This window comes from Cariama cristata, unplaced genomic scaffold (genome assembly GCF_000690535.1).
Source record: "Cariama cristata isolate BGI_N322 unplaced genomic scaffold, ASM69053v1 scaffold13356, whole genome shotgun sequence".
NCBI classification, from domain to species: Eukaryota; Metazoa; Chordata; class Aves; order Cariamiformes; family Cariamidae; genus Cariama; species Cariama cristata.
Window position 1 is genome coordinate 66,920 of NW_009622767.1, and position 19,162 is coordinate 86,081.

The 19,162-nt window shown below is 48.1% G+C and overlaps 1 protein-coding gene across 1 annotated transcript in view; it reads right to left on the bottom strand.

The window, feature by feature from the left end:
• The window catches only part of NCALD (neurocalcin delta), a 51,518-nt gene extending 34,649 nt beyond the window's left edge, over window positions 1–16,869 (bottom strand). Inside the window, exon 1 of the mRNA XM_009702476.1 lies at window positions 16,778–16,869. The gene's annotated coding sequence lies outside the window, so the exon portion shown is untranslated. The remainder of the gene's footprint in view (window positions 1–16,777) is intronic.
• Between the last annotated feature and the right edge of the window lie 2,293 nt (window positions 16,870–19,162).

A 19,162-nucleotide genomic window follows, 5' to 3' on the forward strand; every position in this document is an offset into this window, starting at 1 on the left:
TTCAGGACTACAAGATATTTACAGTCTCACCCATTTTGAATGTAAAGGGTACAAATATAATTTCTGCTATGCCTCTGCAGGCCAAGATCTGAGGAACACAGGCCAGAGCACAAAAGAATTTTCACCCCATTCCAAATTCCCATTAAAAAGTGTACTAAGCCTGAATAATGAGTTCAGTCATTTGAATCATGAATTTGGCTTTATAACCAGCCGGGAGACTGAAGCAGAGCAAAACATGTCTGCTAACACCCTGACTTGAGCACCACAATTGGCAAGTCCTGCTGAAAGAGATCTCAGACTGAAGTTGTAGAAATGTTAGAGGTTAGGACTGAAGTTTCTTGGCAGAATTGACCTTATATGGAAACCCCGTAGAATGTCTGCCTGCACTGGCTTTGAAACCAGCTCGTAAGTTTTTGTTTCTAATAGATATATTGATGTACATAGAAAGGTTAATTCAAAACCACCTAGGTAAAATCAAAGTAAATCGTTCCTGCTGGGGGATGTGTTGGGCAGAGTCAGACAGATGTTTGCTCTTTAAGGATCATGGGTTGAAATGAAAGGAGAAATCTCAGGTGTAATGTGGTTACAATATCGTTCTTCAAAGATGAGTCTTGGGATGGATCTTGTTTAAAATTTTCATTAATAACCATGATGCATAATCTCAAAGCAGTGCAGCTGCTGGTGACACCAAGGTAAGAGGCACTGGCAGATGGACATCCAGGCTACCACACAAGAAGAATGGGATGATTTTAGCACTCTATTAGAGCAATGGGATGAAATTCCTTATTGCAAAGCGCAGTTTCTGAGGGACCGCTAGGAAGAATTTATGCTTTTAAATAGAAATGATAGAGTGTGAGGAAGAGCTGAAGATCTTATATAGTCGTAAGTTAACTTGAAAACACCAATATGGTGTGACCTGCAGGAGACAAATGATGCTTCCTAATGAACCTGCTGAGACTGATCTGGTGAGTCCAGGGAGGGGGAAGTACCAGAGTTTGGAGATACGAGGGCTCACCTGGGTTACTGTCCTATGTGGCCAGGAAAGCATGCTCAGGAAAAGGGATTTTGGCCCGCAGTGGCTGCAGAGCAGGGCTGTTAAGCCAAATAAGGGAATGGAAATCCTGTGCTCTCAGAGGAGACCGGAGGCACTCGGCTGTTTAGCCTAGCTAAAGAAAGGCCAAGAGGGGATATGGTTGTAGTCTATAAATACATCAGAGGGGGTAAACACTAGGGAAGGAGAAAAGCTATTTAAACTGAAGGACAATGCTGGCACAAGAACAAATGGGTATAAACTAGCCATGAATAAATTTTGGCTGGGAAGGAGAAGCAAATCTCTAACCACTGGAGCAGTGAAGTCTGTGGAACAGCCTTCTCCGAAGATCACAAGACAAACGGCCCAGCTGATGTGAAAACGAAGTTTGAAAAAACCACAAATAGGGTCTATATGATGTAGATACCTGCAATGGACTGGACGAGTCAGGAGGTCCCCTCCTGTCACTGCCTTCCTCTGGAAGAGCAACGGCATCCTAAAAAACAAGGACGCTTCCTACAGCGTGCTTCGTACAGCCTTCTGGCATGAAGGATCACCAAGAGGAAAGCCAAAGGCAGTAATGTTAAGTAAACGTGTTTATGATATCTCTGTCTTCCTCTGCAGTAGGCAATCTCCCACTGCCACACATCAGCATCGTGGAGCGGCAGGGACACGAGCAGAGGGTTGTACAGGCAGACAAGCGAGTGCCAGGATGCAACAGGCTGGTCGGGAGAGCCGGCCAGCTCTGTCAATTCAAGCATCAGAGAGCACTGGAGCACCAATACGATTACTGCAAAAAATGTAATTGAAATTAACCTTTACAAGTAACCTCAATAAAAATCACAGCTGGTTGGGTTTAACTTTGGAGTCAAGACGATTAGCAGAATATGTTGTCCAATTCTGTGAAATAGTAAGTTTTCCATTTTCTTTGAAAGTGAATCATGTGGCCAGTTTCTATTCAGTATTGATGGAGCAATTCACGCTTTCTGTAAAGTTTTTCTTCCTTAATGTGATCTCTTTGTCTCCTGTAGGGAACACAATAACTTACTAATACCACATAGCTTTTTGGTCTGAAGACCTCTGACCACTTTACAAAGATTATTGGGTGACAGCTGCATTTCAGTGTGGGCTGGGCCGATGCACAGGAAGAGGGAGGAAAACATCTTGTATGGCTCTTTGTATCAGCTGGTCCTGTGCTCCTGACCCAGCTGGGGTCAGTTTTCAAGGTTCCTGGACTGGCAGGGACTCACGGGGGCCCGGCACAGGACAGAGTCTCATCAGGCACTGCCCGACCCTACCAGAGCACAGAAGCAGCTGGCACTTAAACCTCCTGATGGCTGTCCTTCTGCTCCAGGGCATGTCCAGGGCTGCCTTGGTTGTAACAGTGAGGAGGCACCTTGCCCGGTGCTCCCCCCCGCAAGCCACACCATGACAGACACGGAGGAACCCCTCCGCTTATCACCGTCACGCAGCAGTGCCCTTAATGCACGGGGCTGCTCCCATGGCCACGATGCACAAGCGCTGCTTCATCACTCGGGCTTTGTGCTCCCACATCCCTGCGCTCCCGCATCCCCAGCCTTTCATCACGTACCGCTCTGCTGCTGGGCCTCCTTCTTTCCTTGTTAGCCTCAGCATTCCTCCACAGGGAGAAATATGACCCTCAGATATTCATGGCTGGAAAGTACTTCATGTAACAAAATAACATAATATTCACCCTTCAATGTGTCTTCTCTATGTTTCAAAAAATTATAAATGGCAGTTTTAAGGAGGGCTGCTCCTGCAGTAAGTAACACAGATCCTTTGGATGCTGCAGGGTACAGGAGATGTTTGATTCTGCTGTTTACCTATCAGATGTTTATATCCAAAATGTCAAGAATTTAACCTGTATGAAAGTTCTCAACGGTCCACTTAACGGGGAAGAACATAGGTGAAAGGGACTTGTTGCTCTAGGACACCAACTTGGACTAAGTGTTCTCTCTTCTTTCTCCGAAAATTGTCTGCCCAGGATTTGAAATATCAATAAGTACAAAACAGTAGTGACTGACACCAAGACACTTCACTTTGTAAAACAAAACCCAGCCATGCACAGGTCTGCAAGCGGAGAGAAACACCACGGTCCTCTGATCAACTTCCAGAGGGCAGCACCAAGCGTGATGAAACCGGCGGGAGAGGAGATGGGGAGGTCAAGGGCCCATTGTCTGAACGCTCTGCCCACAGTCTGGCTATCTCATGAGTTTCCTCATGGCGGGAAGGAATATCTGAGAACAGGTACCACAATACTTACTTAACAAATCAATCTGACGCCAGTCCCTCTCGGGGACAGTGTAATGTAGTTAACCACTGTTCCCATTAGAAACACCAAACCTAATTAGTTTATGTAACTGCATTAGATGGAGAAGGTGCATGTTGCTGATAGTTGCTTAGTGGGAATGTAGCGTAGATATTCCTTTTATCCACTTATAATTAAAGTGATCTTCTTTGTATATTAGATTCAGCGGCTTATAATGAAATGCAATAAAGATTCCTGGAGTAAATCACATTTTTCTTCATATGTTTAAACAATATTACGGAGTCTTTTATTGATTGGAGGAGGCGCAGTTTCAGGAATAATGTGTTTAAACAGACATGACAAACCATCCAATTACCCAGCACTTCTCAAGACTAATGCCTGAAGTAACGAGCGTGTCACACAATGCTGCCACTTCCATTTGTGCCAGACACCTGAGAGGCAGCGATCATAAACCTCTGCAACGCGTCGGGCGGGGGATTTCAGCAATCACCAGGAGAACAGCCCATCACCGTATTGTCTGTGCAGACAAATTCAGCATGCCGTGAAATCTTGACCAGAATTACCTGCCAGCAGAATTAGATAACTAACTTTAAGTAGTAAGGAATAGGGAGTTATATCGAGTTGAGCAGTGGCAATTTGGACAACACTGATTCTTCAGTGGAAAGATTGAAGCAAAATGCAAAATATGATACAGGACAAGGGATGCAAACGCTGATGAAACACGCAGACAGTTGGATAGACTTTTATTATCAGATGAAACAACTGTGCTTTGAAACAGGATCACACTTTCATTAAAAAATGAACAAAGTCAAAGAATTGTACATTAGAGCCAGGTGCTTAGTGGAACTAGAAATTTAAGAAAGTTTTTACTTTTATCTGATGGTTCTTGGAAGAAAGACTTGGGTTCAGTTTTGTGAAAGAAATATTTCCTGTTGTTAAGCTTTGCTCTAGAAAGGCATATTTCTGTTTCACTAGCAAGAGCAGTTCTGTAGCTGTAAATGCACGGCAGCCTGCGCAGGACCGATCTGTAACTACACCTATCCTTCCGTCAGTTCACTGGGGGACAACTGCTCAGGGCTAATAAGGAGTAAAACATATTCAATGACTGAAAAAATGTCTTAATGTTAGTCTTCCTAAATCTGCTGTATTATTTGGAGCAATATGAGCACAGCAAATTTGGTTTGCAAGTGAAAGGGGAAAACTTTACACTTTCATGCAGTCATGCCCATGTCCTGCTTTACTAAAAGCTGGAGTCCCGCCTTACTAAACCCCACTGTTCAAAAGATCCCAACCAATATCCTTGTACTCTGCACAGCTTTGATGTAAAGCTGCAAATAATATCAAAGATTGTGGTGCAATGGTTTCCACGAAAGGACCTGCCAAGACATCATAGTTGTGGTCATGTTCGTCTGACCGGGGCAGCCACTGACATTAAGTGATTTGCGTGGGCCTACAAGTGAGTCCATGGAGGGGTTTAAATGAGCACCCCAGCCTAGAGAGTCCCAGAGTGACAGATTTTGCCCTCTGCCAAATGACATAGCCTACCTCTGCTCAGCATCTGATAAATGAGCTGCATTTCCAGCATGCAGCAAGGTGGAAGGTGAGTCCCATCCCACCGACTGCATGGCCAGCGATGTCCCCAGGGACAGGAGGCTGTTATGCCAGAAGAGAGGCACGGGCAGCCGGATCTGACTGGGAAATCCAAGGAAAGTGGAAAACATCGCATGTCTAACAGAGGAAGTAATAAAACCAATATCAAACCTGCTTGAAAAGCTGCAGGCAAGGAGCTAGGTAAATGCTCCCCTGGCTCTCTTGAACCTCACTGATATTATGCTCCAAAGCCAAAAACATAAAGGTTGAATTCAAGAAAAAGAGAAGCACCGGGTAAAAACTGCATCCAGAATTTTCCTTTGCTTTTATCTCTTTCAACCCTGAAGTTTTATGAAGAGGGTGCCTGGACATCACTTCCCTGTTGCAGAGTGAAATACGAAATACTTGACAGTGCTGCACGGCAGACGCAGTGCTGCGTGTGGGGCTGTGGCAGCCGGGGAGCTGCGGTGGCATTATGCAGCACACGTTACTCGCTGCAGGCAAGGGAGGCTTTAGAAAACAGATATTAGGCACAACACAGCATTAGAAAAGTGGATCATGTTGGTCTCTCATTGAGAAGGTCAATACAGATGATAATAATTCACTCATTCTGGAGAAATTGCAGAGCAGAAGGGGTGTAGTACTGGATATTCACCTTTGCAATTTTCACATCTTTAAAATAAATGGATAGTAAACTATAAAAGGATCAAAACTGAACTGGGCAGGATGAAACGTGTGTACCAAGGAATGACATGAAATCAGCATCAAACCCACACACGGGGGAAAGAAACCTCTGTACAGAGTCAGGTCAGCAGTGTACGAGGTAACGTCCCTCTATACAGATGGCTGAGTAAAGAGTCTATTTCTCTACGGACCAAAGTTTTTTCTTTATCCTTCCTTCTAGCCATGGTGCTCACCTCCTTTGCTTTGGTCCTATTAAAAACCCACTGCTTTGTTTGACGGACTGGAGCTGCCAGCCTTTTTGTCACGCTCCAGTGGGCTGGTTTCCCGCTGGGGGCTGCAGCGAGAGCTCTGAGCTCTCCTCAGCCCTGGGCTTCAGAAAAAACTTGTCTATTTTTAAGGCTCTTTTTTCCAAGGATTCCCACCCAGTTATGCGCGATGACAATTACCACATCACCTGGGCTTCAGATAAAACTTGTCTATTTTTAAGGCTCTTTTTTCCAAGGATTCCCACCCAGTTATGCACGATGACAATTACCACATCACCTGTGACTATGAAACAAATGCATCTGGATGCATTCCCCAGCATGGGGGACAACTGGCACCGGAGTTCCCTCATGCATGCTATTGAACTTTGTACCCTCCTGAAGAGTGACTGTATGCCATCTGCCCCATGGGACGGGCCCAGGGGCACAGGCTAAGTCCCAGACTGGGTTTGGGTACCGCCTGGCAGGATATGAATTGGTTGGGAGCCAAACTGGGATAGGGACCACTCCAGACAGAGAGTGGTTCCGATCACTGAGCTCCAGCACTGGGGATACTCTCTATTTCATGCAGTACACACACAGCCAGCGTCCAGAGCACAGACACAGCCGTTATCTCAGGAAACCGTATAGCATGTCACCTACTTGAATGTTAGTGCTAAAATAAGAAATGTCAAGGCTTGGGGGAAGCAAGCCCTTACTTACTGGGAAAGGTGTATTAAGAGGGGATTATGAACTAGACCCGAAGTCCAAATCGTTTGTGACATGCTCTGCGAGGGGGCTTGGGCTCTGTGATGGGCTCGCTGGGGCTCTGAAGGGGTTTCAGGGCACTTGCAGACCAAGGAGCTGGACTGGCATGCTAAGGAGGTCAAATGCACCACTGGTGAGCACAGGGGAAAAACACCAGCAGGACGGCCAGGGGAGGTGGGAATGGTGGGGTGGGCAGTGGCAGCCCCAGCTGGGGAGGAGAAGACTAGGGGATGATGTCTGCCAGGTGCCGGTGCTCTCCAGTGGTACCAGCACGCAGGGACTGGGGCATCTTCGCCGCAGCTCTGCACCCAGGTTTCTGCCTGATTTTGGCAGCCCTCTGCTGACGGCGACACAGAGCCCCAGAGCCTTGCTCCCATATATGCGGGTCCTGCTCTCCACCGCAACAGACACCACTCCTCACATATGTGTCAGTGGCACCCCTGAATGCCAGCCCCAGAGGAGCTCAGCCCTTGCACCCCTGAATACCAACCTTGGCAGGCTTGAACCTTGCACCCCAAATGCCAGTCCCAGTGGGGTCAGCCTCTGCCCACATTAAGCAAGCCGATTGCTGGGGTTATTCCAGACCCCAGACCAGAGAGAGGGCTGTGGTATGGCGGTCCAGCTCCCCAGCACCCCGTGTTTAGCAGCAGCATCTGTCCAAGCGGCGTGTGACTCATATGGGTCTGGCCACCTCCTCATGCGGTGCCTTTCACTATGACTCTGGGGATTTCCACGGACAGTCAGGCATTGCTGGCTCCGGTGGGGCAGAGCTGAGGGGTCCTGCACGCCAAAGCCCCTGCATGCAGTGGGGGGAGGCTCCTCTCCATCCCCCTGCCAGGGCCGTGGGGGGCTGGCTGGCCTCCAGTGAGGGCAGCGAGGATGGGATGCTCCTCTCCCCCCTGCTCAGTGCTTGGGCAGCCAGCCAGCCACAGCAAAGGTGAACTGCTGGGATCTGGCGAGAGTAAGCTGCTGCTGTAAGCATTTAATTTTTAATTTCTCTCAGGGCTTCTTTTCCACTGTCCTGCTCCGTACCCCTAGGGGAAGGCTGCCAGCACCTGTTTCTGGAGCTTGCAGTGCTTGGCTCCATGCCTGACCGTGAGGGATGAGAGAGGGGTGTCCCCGGCCAGCCCTGGTGGGTCCTGCCAGGGAGCCCTCCGGAGCAGCTGCATTCCCAGGTCAGCATTCAAGGACGGGACACCTGAGGTATCCTGAGGACTGGGGCTGTGTCGCAGCTCAGTAGGATCTGCCTGCACCACCGGTCCTGGGGCCAGACTCCCTCGGGCTTATTTTCCCAGAGGCTTCCCCTCCTTCCCCTTCAAAGGAGCATCCACCAGCCAGAGATGCTTCTGATCAAGTTGGGCTACAAGGACACTGGACGGCAGGAGCACGCTGCCTGCCAGGGCACCTTCCCACCGCACTGGCCATGAGCACATCCTCCGTGTAGCTGGACGCCATTTGGATGTGTTCAGGCTTCCCTTTTGAAAGAGCTATAATAAAGGTTTCTCTGCAAGGGCAGCTGCAAGCTGTGCAAACCCGAAGCTTGCCCCCGAGAAGCACCGCTGAGGGCCGTCAGGAAGGAATCACCAGGCTTGCCACCAAGGAGGCAAAATTGCCTGAAATATTGGGAATTGCCACCTGCCTGGCAGTCTACCGTTCGCATCCAAGGGCAGCTCTGAGACCCCTCGGCGCAGACACAGGAGCGGATGCAACTATCCGGCTCAGGCTACGCATCCCATCCTCTCCCAGCTCAAGCCATTCCTCTGCTTAAAAATGTTATTTTGGGAAAGAAATGAATAATGGGAACAGCACTGGAAAAGCACGGGGAATTCAGCAAACAAAAGAAAAGCTGCTATTTTTGAAAATGCCTCAAACTGGTAACTGTGGCTTGTTTTAACCCCTCCTCTCCCAGCTGCTTCTCCACTGCCCTGCCCAGAGTGTCATCTGCAGGCACGGTGGGAGCTGCATGCAGGAAAGGTGTGTTTTACTACAGGCTCCTGGTACGGAGGCACACCACAGTGAACTAATAACTGACACATGGTGAACTGATAGAGAAATACACTTCAATTTTTAATCAGATACTTTGAGTTAAGTGAGGTGGAGGTTTCTGCAAGGGTCCCAGTGTCCAATAAAAAGAGCAAAAGTCAGGCAAGCAGTCATCCCATCCTACTAGTGCTTCTGTCACCATTTGCCATCTCTAAAAAAATTGTTTTTTTCTAATTGGGGCATCACAAGCATTATTATGTGGGCATGGTGAGTGGTGGGGTGTAACCCTGCACAGCAGCCAGCCCATGGTTCACAGAGAAAAGGCCATCACTGCTGCAAGAAAAGAAACTGAATCTGCCAAGGCTGCACATCCAGGTAAACATTATAAACTTAACAAATTCACCAAGACCCCTATGGAGTTGGCATGGAGCATGTTACACCGCTGTTTCATCAGGTCTCATTTATCCTTGCCACTAGTGTGACCAGGTCTGCAAGGTCTCTTTGCAGCCCTGGTCGGCACTGGCATGGCTCTCCTGCCCACCACATCCACTGCAGCTGTCTCCGTAGGTCCTCCTGACAAAAGCAACCACCACCTTCCCTCGTGGGCTAAAACCTGGCAGAAGAGAGGCAAAACAAGAAACAAATGTGGTTGAGCCGTTGCCCTGATCATGCTGGAGGAAGAACGACTGAGGTCTGAGCTTGTGTCCCCAGTTCCCAAAGCGACACTGCTCTGCCCGAGCGCTGCCGTCCCTGTCGGCTGGGATGCCCATGGATGCCACGGAGCCAGCGGCAGGGACAGGGGCTGCTCTCTTACAGGCAATCTCATTTCTGAATTGTCAGAAAAGAGTTCATTTTGTTTCAGGAAGAAGACTCCAAACACCATTCCCTGGATTTTCCCTTCCAGGAGAAGTATGAGGGTATAAAAATCTACTTTTTGTTCAGAAAGAGAAGAGTTCCTCTTTCCACTGCCCCTGACCTTCCCAAGTCCCAGCACTTCTGCCTTTCACCGAGTGAAAGTGCCTTTCACTTCTCAGCTTTTACCTTAGCGGAGACAAGTGGGACTTCCTTGGCAGAAATCACTCAGCTCCTTCATCAGGCTCCGACAGCAGAGGTAAAGCAAAATGTAGACAGTCTTTCTGCAGAAGTGCCCACTACCCAGCAGCTCTTCAATAGCTCAGCGACCAGATAGTCTCACACAGACCTCAGAGCCATAAGTGGTTTAACACCATGTGCAGCCAAACACTACATGCCTTGCAACTCACATTGGGGATTTTGATTAAGGAAACCCTCCAATGCGGCAAGGAGGAACTGCAAATTCTGATAATATTCTCTATTTTTAGCAGTAAAGTAATTGAAAGTGAAGAGTGAAGTAAAATAATTGAAAGTGAAATCTGTGTGCTGTGTCAAATCACCAATAATGTTCAAGCAAGAAGAGAGTGTGGTTATACTGAAAGATGTATCCTTGGCCAGCCGTTAATTCGCACTTTTCTTGTTCACATCAGCCTGTGAAATAAGTCTACAAAAATGCAGGCTGCCCTTCAGATGAGTCTGTTTTAGTAGGGTCAGAACGACTTTACGTGAAAAATCTCACACAAGACAAACAGCTATGAATAGGACACTTGACAGACAGGTCCAGAGGACAACAGACAGTGTTTCTGCTGAGATATAATTGCTCTAATTGGACCTGGGCTTGCTAAAATGGTAGAGTTAAAGAGGACTCTGCAATCATGCTGCCATTCTGCACAAAAGAATAGTGTTGTGATAGGAAGCATAAAGCAGTTGTGGAAATAATCAACGGTTTTGTGCTTGCTTCCCCCTGATATCTTGGATTTGCCATTAGGAACATGCACACAACATGAGCAGAATATTTTCTTTAGACTTAAAGGTTCTTGGGGCTGAATTGCTTCATGGCTGAAGTCTCTTTGAGTATTATTCAGTTGAAGTTAGACACTTCAAATGAGCTGGATCCATTGTGTTTTTGCAGAAAGGCCGTGTGAGGCATAATCAGGGAATCTGCCTGCTCTAGGAGCAAGGGAATTTGGCGACGAAAGAAGCTGACCTTGACCTTCTTCAGCTTTAACTCATCTTCTCTGGAGCGAAAGCCTGTAAACTACCTGATCTGCTTGTCTAATAAAACCTCCGTATGTGTAATCTTGGGTCTCTGCAAAGCCTGATCTCTTCTATAATGTGAGAAGAAGCATGAAGCTCTTAAAGGCAAAATCTTTGCCCTCCAGTAGCACATACAGTGCAAGGGTTGACTGTGCAGTGTTTCTTCAGCTGTATTTTGAACCCAGTGCCCAGCACAGAGGGCAGCCCTTTTAGCCACCCTTACATCAGACGGCAGCAAAATGACAGAGCATCACTGTTGAAATAGGAAACCTTTCGCTTTCCTGACTCCCTCAGACAGCTCCATTTCACACGAGTGCTGGCTGGTCTGTACCGCAGATGCCCAGGGATGCTGGGCAACGCTACCAGAGGTCCCTGCTGTGGCAAACACAGGAGTGCAGGGACAGTGGCAGCAGAACAGCTGAGAAGAGGCAAGCCTGACTGCCCCTGGCCTCACCCTGCTCTCATCTGGTCACTTCGTCCTGCCCAGGGCTCTCCTTCCCCCATTTGCCCCATCCCACCCGGTCCATCGTGCCCCTGCGGCAGGCCAGCCTGCCTCTGGCCTGCTCCCAAGGCCACGTTCGCTCAACGGTGAAATTCAGCACACTGCTAAGAGGCTTTGTGACAAATTTGGCAGGTATAAACCTGTCTCAAAGCCTTTCAGCCCCAGTGTGCACCTGCTTTCACACACAGACAAAGCCGGATGAAACACCGTCTCCTGCCCCTCTGGAGTTCCTAAATAAATGTGCAAAAATACAGGTGTGATGCTCAGGAGTTGCTCATGCACCACCTGCAAACCAGCACTCTCACAGGGCTCCTCAAGCGAGGCTGATTATCCATAAAAAGCCAACCTGGCTTGTTGCACCCTCCCTAACAAAAATGCCTTCACAGGTCAACTGCAGCGATGCCCTGCAGCTCCTGCCCTTTGCTCACATTGCAAATACCAGACCCAGGTTGCAGGACGTGCATCACCCAAAACTGGGAGCGATGGGGCAGACGTCCTCCCCTGCGCCCAGGGTGCCAGGGCTGGGTGTAGGTGGGTGCAGGAAGGTGGCCCTGGGCAGGAACAGGAAAATGGTCTTGTTCCTCAGAGCACACTGTGGGCAACAGTGTCCTTGGGTCACTAGGAACCACGTCACCAGTCATTTATCCATGCAGTCCTGGGTTCACAGGTCCACACTTCTCCTTTTCCTGCCCTGCTCCAACATTTCCTCTGGAGGAGCCCTGGGACTGTCCCTCAGCAGGACTGTGAGAGATGTATGGGGACATCAAAGCATCAAACTTGTCCCATCACAAGTTTTGCTCCAGATATGGCTTGTCCAACACCCCAACAAGGTGGCGCGAATAATTGGCCATGGATGATACTCTCCAAAGAAGTGTGTGTCTCAGACAAAATTGGACAGGATTTACCAACACGAGCCCAACTAAAAAGAGAGGATGTGTTCATTTCCTGCTAAAATGTCTATGATAAGCCAAAAATCATAACAAGAATAGTAAAAAAAGTAAGGACTAACATCAGTGAGATTTACGCAGCTAAAACTTTGCACGACACTGTGAACAGGTACAGCAAAAAGTCTTGAATTACAAAAGAAGAGAAACAGAGCTAAACCGAGACCTTCCTCTGCTACCTCCCGTGAGAGAAGGCCTTGCTGGGAATTCCAGGCACTGGGCAAATTAAAACCAGCATTGCAGCCCAAACTACAAGTTTCTTGGCTTTTCCGTGTGTAAATCAGATCCTTACATTATCTCAGTGTCGTTTTGTGGCTGAAAGCAATTCAGCAGCTATCAACACAGCCAGACTGAAATTCAGCAGAACAGGATCTGAGCACTTCAGCTCTTAATGATTAGATGTTTCTGTGGAAATGAATTTTACAAAAAAATGAAGTTCGGCAGAAAGTTGACAGCGTGTGGAGACCGCAGAAGGGAGAGGAACTTTACAACTCAGCCTTCACATTTTCCACCTATAGGATTTCAACATTTGCTAAAGTTGTAGTGAGGGCAGCTTCTTCACAGTGCTTGCTCTGGGAAATATCACATTCAGCAATTCCTGAATTACAGTTTCTAATTATATTTTCATACTGTAATGCTGTCTGAAATGCAAATTTGATGACAGAATAATTCAATCCATGTAAAATAATTACAAAATTACTGTTTCTCAAACCTCAACTTGTACTCCCTGCTATTTAAGAAGATAAATTTAACAGCAGCAAAAGTACAGCCAAACATATTCTGTTTTTTTTAAGTTATCTGACTATAACTGTCTGCATAGATTTTGGCTCACCATGGAAGATTATTTCTAAAATATGACTACCAAAAACATTCCACAGTCAGGATTTTTGTTGCTTTAGCTTGGAACCGACAATCAGGTCAACTTTTACTTTGCATTCAGAGTACCAACATGTACGGCATCTACGTTTGATTGGAAAAGCAACTGCTGATTAAAATGCCAAATCTCTACTGCAGCTCAGTTATCATTTAAACCAGTTGTTGCTAATGTTGATGCAGGACATTAAACTAGCACAATGTAATGATTTTTAGCAGGATGGAAACCAACTTCTGTAATATATAATTTAAGAGCCTGAATCTCCATGCTGCTACATCAGTTCCCACTGTCTGACAATTCCCATCCCCTGTACAGGGGATTTTATTCCTCCGTGAATTATTGCCTTGAGTAGTGGCTAGGACCTTTAAAAAGCCAGCAGAAATCTCATTCTGTTTGAAAAATGCAAGAAGGAGTCAGTGCTCTGCGTCGCAAGTTTTTTTTAGGTTTTATTATGCTTCTGGCCTAAATTTGGATTGTCATTGCCCATCAACTCACCCAGATCAAGGTAGAGCACACTGAAGGTTTGAGTGTATTATTACTAGGCTAGAGGCATCAACAGCTTGCGTCTGTTTTCAATTTCCCTGGCTGTATCTCACTGTGGGAGAAGTGACTCAAGGAGATCTCGGTCCTGTTTTTAGCCAGTGTCTCTCCTAAGGTGAAGTGCTCCAACCCCTCAGGAACTGCTGGTCTGCTCGTCCTTCTCCATGGACAAGGAGACTGTTGGAAGAGATCATCTCCTCCTCATGCGTGTGCAAGGGGGTCACATTTGCAAAATATATGAAGGCTGATGGGAGGTATGAGAGTCAATCTGGCCTCTCCAGAAGAAGGTGGTCACCAAGCCCGTGTGCATCTAATTTTTTTTTCTCTTTATGTCCGAGGATTTCAAGTCCAAGTAAGATGACAGTCTCATGGTTGCGGCACTGTGCAGAAGACAAGGGATGGGCTGCAGCCACCTTCCCCTTCTCTTGACGGTAGGAAGAAACCTACAGGCTGTTTGTTCTTTTCTCATGGTGGGTGAAGCTATAGCAGGGCAGAGACGGTGGGATGCTTAGCGTTACATTGCCTGGCAACTTCACACACTCCCAAGGTAAAATCCAAGTGTTTGCTAAAAGGGTTTGGTACAGAGCTGACCAGAGAAAACGAAAGCATGAAATCATGGAGCAGAGGCACGCAGCCCTGAGAGGAGTCCCGCATCCCATTCCCTGCCCTTCCCCTGAGGAGGGACCTGTGCCTTTTCCTCCAGGTGCAGACTCTCGCACCGCCTGCGAGCTGCCTGCCTGACCGCGACTTGGCCGTCCCACCTCTGGGGCTCAAAGCAGCCTGGGCTGATGGGATGGCCGAAGCCCCCAAAGACTCAACGAGAGGGGACAGAGCTGGTCACTCTGCCCAGCAGGACGCATCCCTGTGCAACCTCAGCGGCACTCACCAGTTTCCCCAGTAACGCTGCCTCTCCGACCTCCTGCCACAACATGGCTGGGACCCTTCTGGTAAAACATGAAGTAGTTCATCGCCCTCCTCTCTCAGGTCAAGTTAGTGCCTTTTGAAGGCTTGCTCAGTACCACTAAAGCAAGATATGTCCATTCCAGCTAGAGATGAGGAGCCTATTTTTAAAATATTTATAATGAATAGCTTTTGAGCAAAAGTTGCATTAATTGTTTTTCCCCTTGCAGGTGTTTTCAAGGCATTGAATGCTACAGGACACTGTATTTAAGCCCAAATGAATGAGGTGAAGCCCCAGTCCTCACCAAGCATCACTGCCACACTGACGACTCAAGTCAAACCTGGCAGGCAACTGCAGCTATACATGGAGCCAAATCCTCCAGATGTGATGGTGAATGACTTTTCTTGAATGGTAGGTGCCGCTCAGCTCAAATCTGTCCCCGTCCTCCATGCCCCAGTCCCTCGCCAGACTTGCCCCACCAGCGTAAGCTGGTGAACAAGTAGACCTCGGAGGGTGGTGGGTCACATCGACCACCTCCCCCTGCCCTCCCCTCCTACCCCATCACCCAGACTCCGGAGGGATTCATAGGTAGGTGGAGGGGCGGTGGAGACGGACCGTTGTTGGCCGAAACACAGCTCCCCACACCGGCTGGGGAGCGGTTGCGCCTGGCTCAGCCCCAGTGAATTGCCCAGGCAAGGATGCTGAGAGCCCCACTCCCCGCGGGAAGGCTGTGCGTGGGGTGCTAGTGCCTCGGCACCAAAGCTGCGAGGTTCCTGTAAACCTTGGTTAAACTCACCTACGAGGAGCCAGTCGATTCCTCGTGCACTGATGCATTGGCATCAGGTGAAGAATTTAATAAAGGCAATCAAAAATATCTCAGCCCCCCCGAACACTGATATTTTAGGCACAAGAGTTAAATTGGAAAGAACAGATGAGATAACGCCAAGTGAAATGGTTTAGAGGTTTCAGATGCATTTATCCTTGTTGCTCTGTTAAGAATGCCAAATGCAGTGAAATCCAGAGCATTAAGCCATAACTTTCCTTACAGAAGTGCTTTGAGTTTTAATCTCTGCCTTGGCTCCCTTTCTGAAACAATTACTTCTTCTGCTTGTGATAACATTAGAATAATTTTAATAGATTTTTTTTTTATCTTTTATTGCTCTGTGTTTGAAATGGTTTCGTAGCTCCGTGATTGTTTCAGAGTGGCAGCTGCTTTAGAAAATCATTACCATTATCAATAAACCCTTTGAACTTTGGGAGGAAGGGAACAGGAGTATATAATTAGAGAAGATAAGAACGATCTAGCATACTTTTCCAGGAAACAACGCACACGATGCTTCAGCTGTAATCTCTTCTTAAGATGAATCTACATGTTCCCACACAAACAAACTCAGGCTGTGGCACTAAACTTCAGGAACCCTGGGATCTCCTTCCCCACAACAGCCCCCTCGGGGTAGGTGCAATACAGAAACAGACCCAAGCTCCCTCTTCTTTCTACAAAAAGACCCAAATAGCATTTCATTTTTCAATTACTGTGGTGCTGTTCATGCTGCAGTTCTTTTTTTAGCTATTCTAACTGCTCTCAACCCACAACAGCAAACAAAAAAGAAAAAAGAAAAAAAAGGCAAAAACCAAACCATGCATGTGCGTGTGAGAAAAAGGGTAAAAGTCTGTGTTACAGCAATGTTGCTCTCTTGGCATATTTCAGATAATTTTTCAGGAAGCTCTTGATCCTTTCCTCTGTAAACACCACACGGCCAAGAGCGCTGCCTGCCCCAGGAGAGGGACAGAAAGCCCGGGGAGCCTGCAGGGTGCAGGGACTCCATGTGAACAAAGATGATTTAAAGACTCGAACTTTGGGAGTTGGATTTCAAGCTGCTCCCAGTTGCATCGGCTGCTGGCTTCCCCCTCGCTGAACACATTGGGTACAAATCTGCCTGAATTGGGCAGCACTAAAAAATTACAAGCTCCGACAGAGGTATAAAGCTGTAGAGATGCCCAAATCAACACAATACCTAAATATAATTTCTTTCAACTCCCGAATGCATTAGCTTAGGTGTCAAATGAAAACAGTATCATTTTATTCTCCTTTCATGGATCATTAATCTAAGTTTAACTCCGCTTTGCAGCCTGCACACGGAATTAGTACCTGGAAGCTGCTTTGCGTTTATCTGATAGTGCCGGGTTTGTTCATCAAGGCAAACTTCCAGCCAAAACAAACAAGTGAAAAAAATATCAGTCACGATAAGCTGCTTTCTATTCTACTTTTTTTTTAAGGGAAAAAAAAAATACCTGAAGAGAACATAAAGCAAATGGTTACCTCACACTGCAGAAATGCAAGTTTTTAATAGTCCATGCTCTGGCAGCCCCTGAGAAACAGCAGCGGCGGCGGCGGTGGCGGCAGGGATAAATCCAGCATCCACTGGGTTCTCACAAGGCTTTGGCTGCGCGGCCGAAACCGCAGGCTCTGCCTCCAGCTGACGTCAAGGCGGCTGTCACATGGCCAGGCGCAAGCCCAGGGAGCACTCGTTGTCCTGGCAACCCCAGCACTGCTCCGAAATTATTTCAATAGGTCATCTGTCATACTGCGCGCACATTGGAACCATCACGGGCGCCCGGACAACCCAAACACCAAGGGCTCGCTGGAGCTGGCTGTGCCGGGGGGGTTGGTCCCATCGCCGACACGCTCTTCACCCTGTCTCTGTAAGAAAACGCGCCTCCCTCTTCCTCTTCCTCCTGCATCTCCAGCCTCTGGCAAAAAAAAAAAAAAATAAAAGCCCTTATACGCCTGGTTTGCCCAAGGAAAAGGGCAAAAGCGCTGCCCTCCGTGTGTACTGGGGCACCTCGACAATATGCAGCCAGGCGCTGCACCAGCTAACTAAAATTAGGGTCTTTCAAAATGACATACAGCTGAGGCTTTATTCATAGCCACAGAGACGCATGTTTGGTCACCAGCATCTCTGCCCAGATTTGGGGCGAGGCAGCAGCGGTCCTTGCCGAAGTGATGCGGGGCAGCAGCCATGCAGGGCCATGGGCCAGCCCCAGAGGTGCCAGGCCAGCTGGGCATCACTTCCCTGAGCCTCGGTCACAGGCCCCTCCTGCTCACCTGCCCACGATGCTTCTCCTGGTGCGCAAAACGTCCCGGGAAGGGGGATGAAGCAGTGCCTGCCTCTGCCTGGCTCCGACTCACCCCTGCAGCCTTATGCTGCAGGCAGAAACATGACATCGGTGTCTCAGATTTCCTTGTAACTCTAGCTAAAATCCACTCCTTCCCCCAAATTTCCTTTGATTCTCTCTGCACATCGCCTTGCCAGAGCCCCACAGCACATGCACACACCAGGGGCAGGATGCAGGAGAGGCAGGGAGGCGGGAGAGATTTTCACCTGCAAGAAGCAGGGAGGAAAGGCAAAGTATTGGCAACAAGAAAACACTCCTATGCTCATCTGAGTCAGTGACGGTTACTGACCAGTGCCCGGGATATGAAACACCGGGAACCAACCACAATAGATGGCTCTGGTGAAGGTGGAAGCAGATGTAAAGCTGCTTGAGATCCGCAAACACAAACACTGGGGCGTCCTCAGCTGAAGTAGGCTTTGGCCCCTTTGCAACAGGAGAAAGAGAAAACACTAAAAATGAAAAAACAACCTGTGATGGGGCATAAAGAGGTGTTGGGGAGGGCTTCCCCCCATCCAAGGCAGGGGGACGTTGGTGTAGACATGGGACTGGTGGGCAGTAGTGGGGGGATGACTGACCCCCCATAACCCTCCTCTGCATCCGTCTCTCGAGTGCGAGATCAGCAGGTGCTCGGGATATTTAGCTCAACACCAACAACAGCCAACACTGGTTTATGTCGCATTTAGTGAGACGTGCGTCCCTCTCTCCAGCACAGCCCCACAGTGCTGGGGCTTCCCAGGGCAGTTCGTATAAGGAGGCAAAGCCCCCCGGGATCGTGAGCTGCCCCCCAGGCCTCGGCACAAAGCAGTGAAGAGGGCTCAAAGAGTTATTACACTAGAATAAGTCAGCCCCCACTGTCTAAAATTCATGCCTTAAAAAGAAAATATTCACAATTAGCTAGGAAACCTGTGACTGTTTAACAGAACAAGAATAATGCGATGAATTTTAAAAACCCCACTGATTACTACATGTGTTACATATAATCACACATATTAATCCAGTATAGAAGGCTGAGACTTCATGTCAACACCCAACAGTAAAATTGTACCGTAACATACAGATGTATTTTCTCACTCAATGGCAATGTTTGTACCATACAACAGGAAGTTTGGGATTGCAGTTTAAAAAGATATCCCCCAACGCTGCGTAGTGCACCGCTTGCCATTAGTCTGTCAAAAATGTGTGCACCTGGGCGAGATTTTAATGTTTTTCATTCTTTTAAAGGCTCTTTCACAGAAGCGGACAATACAACACATGCATTTTAATAGTCACAAAACATTTCAATAGCCATATTGCTGATGCCCTAAAGGGCTGGTGGAGGTGGTCGTGCAGGGTCCCCCCGGAGCTCCCCGCAGCAGCCCCCTGAGGACCCACGCCTGCTCTGCTGCTGCGTAAGCCCGATCCTCCACACCTACAGACACACGGATGTCCAGAGCACCTCTGTCCTCTGGCATAAAAATACCCTTTTCACTCTCCTTTACGGTGTATTTCTGCTGCAGGGCAAGAGCCTGGTGAAGTTTTTAAACCATGC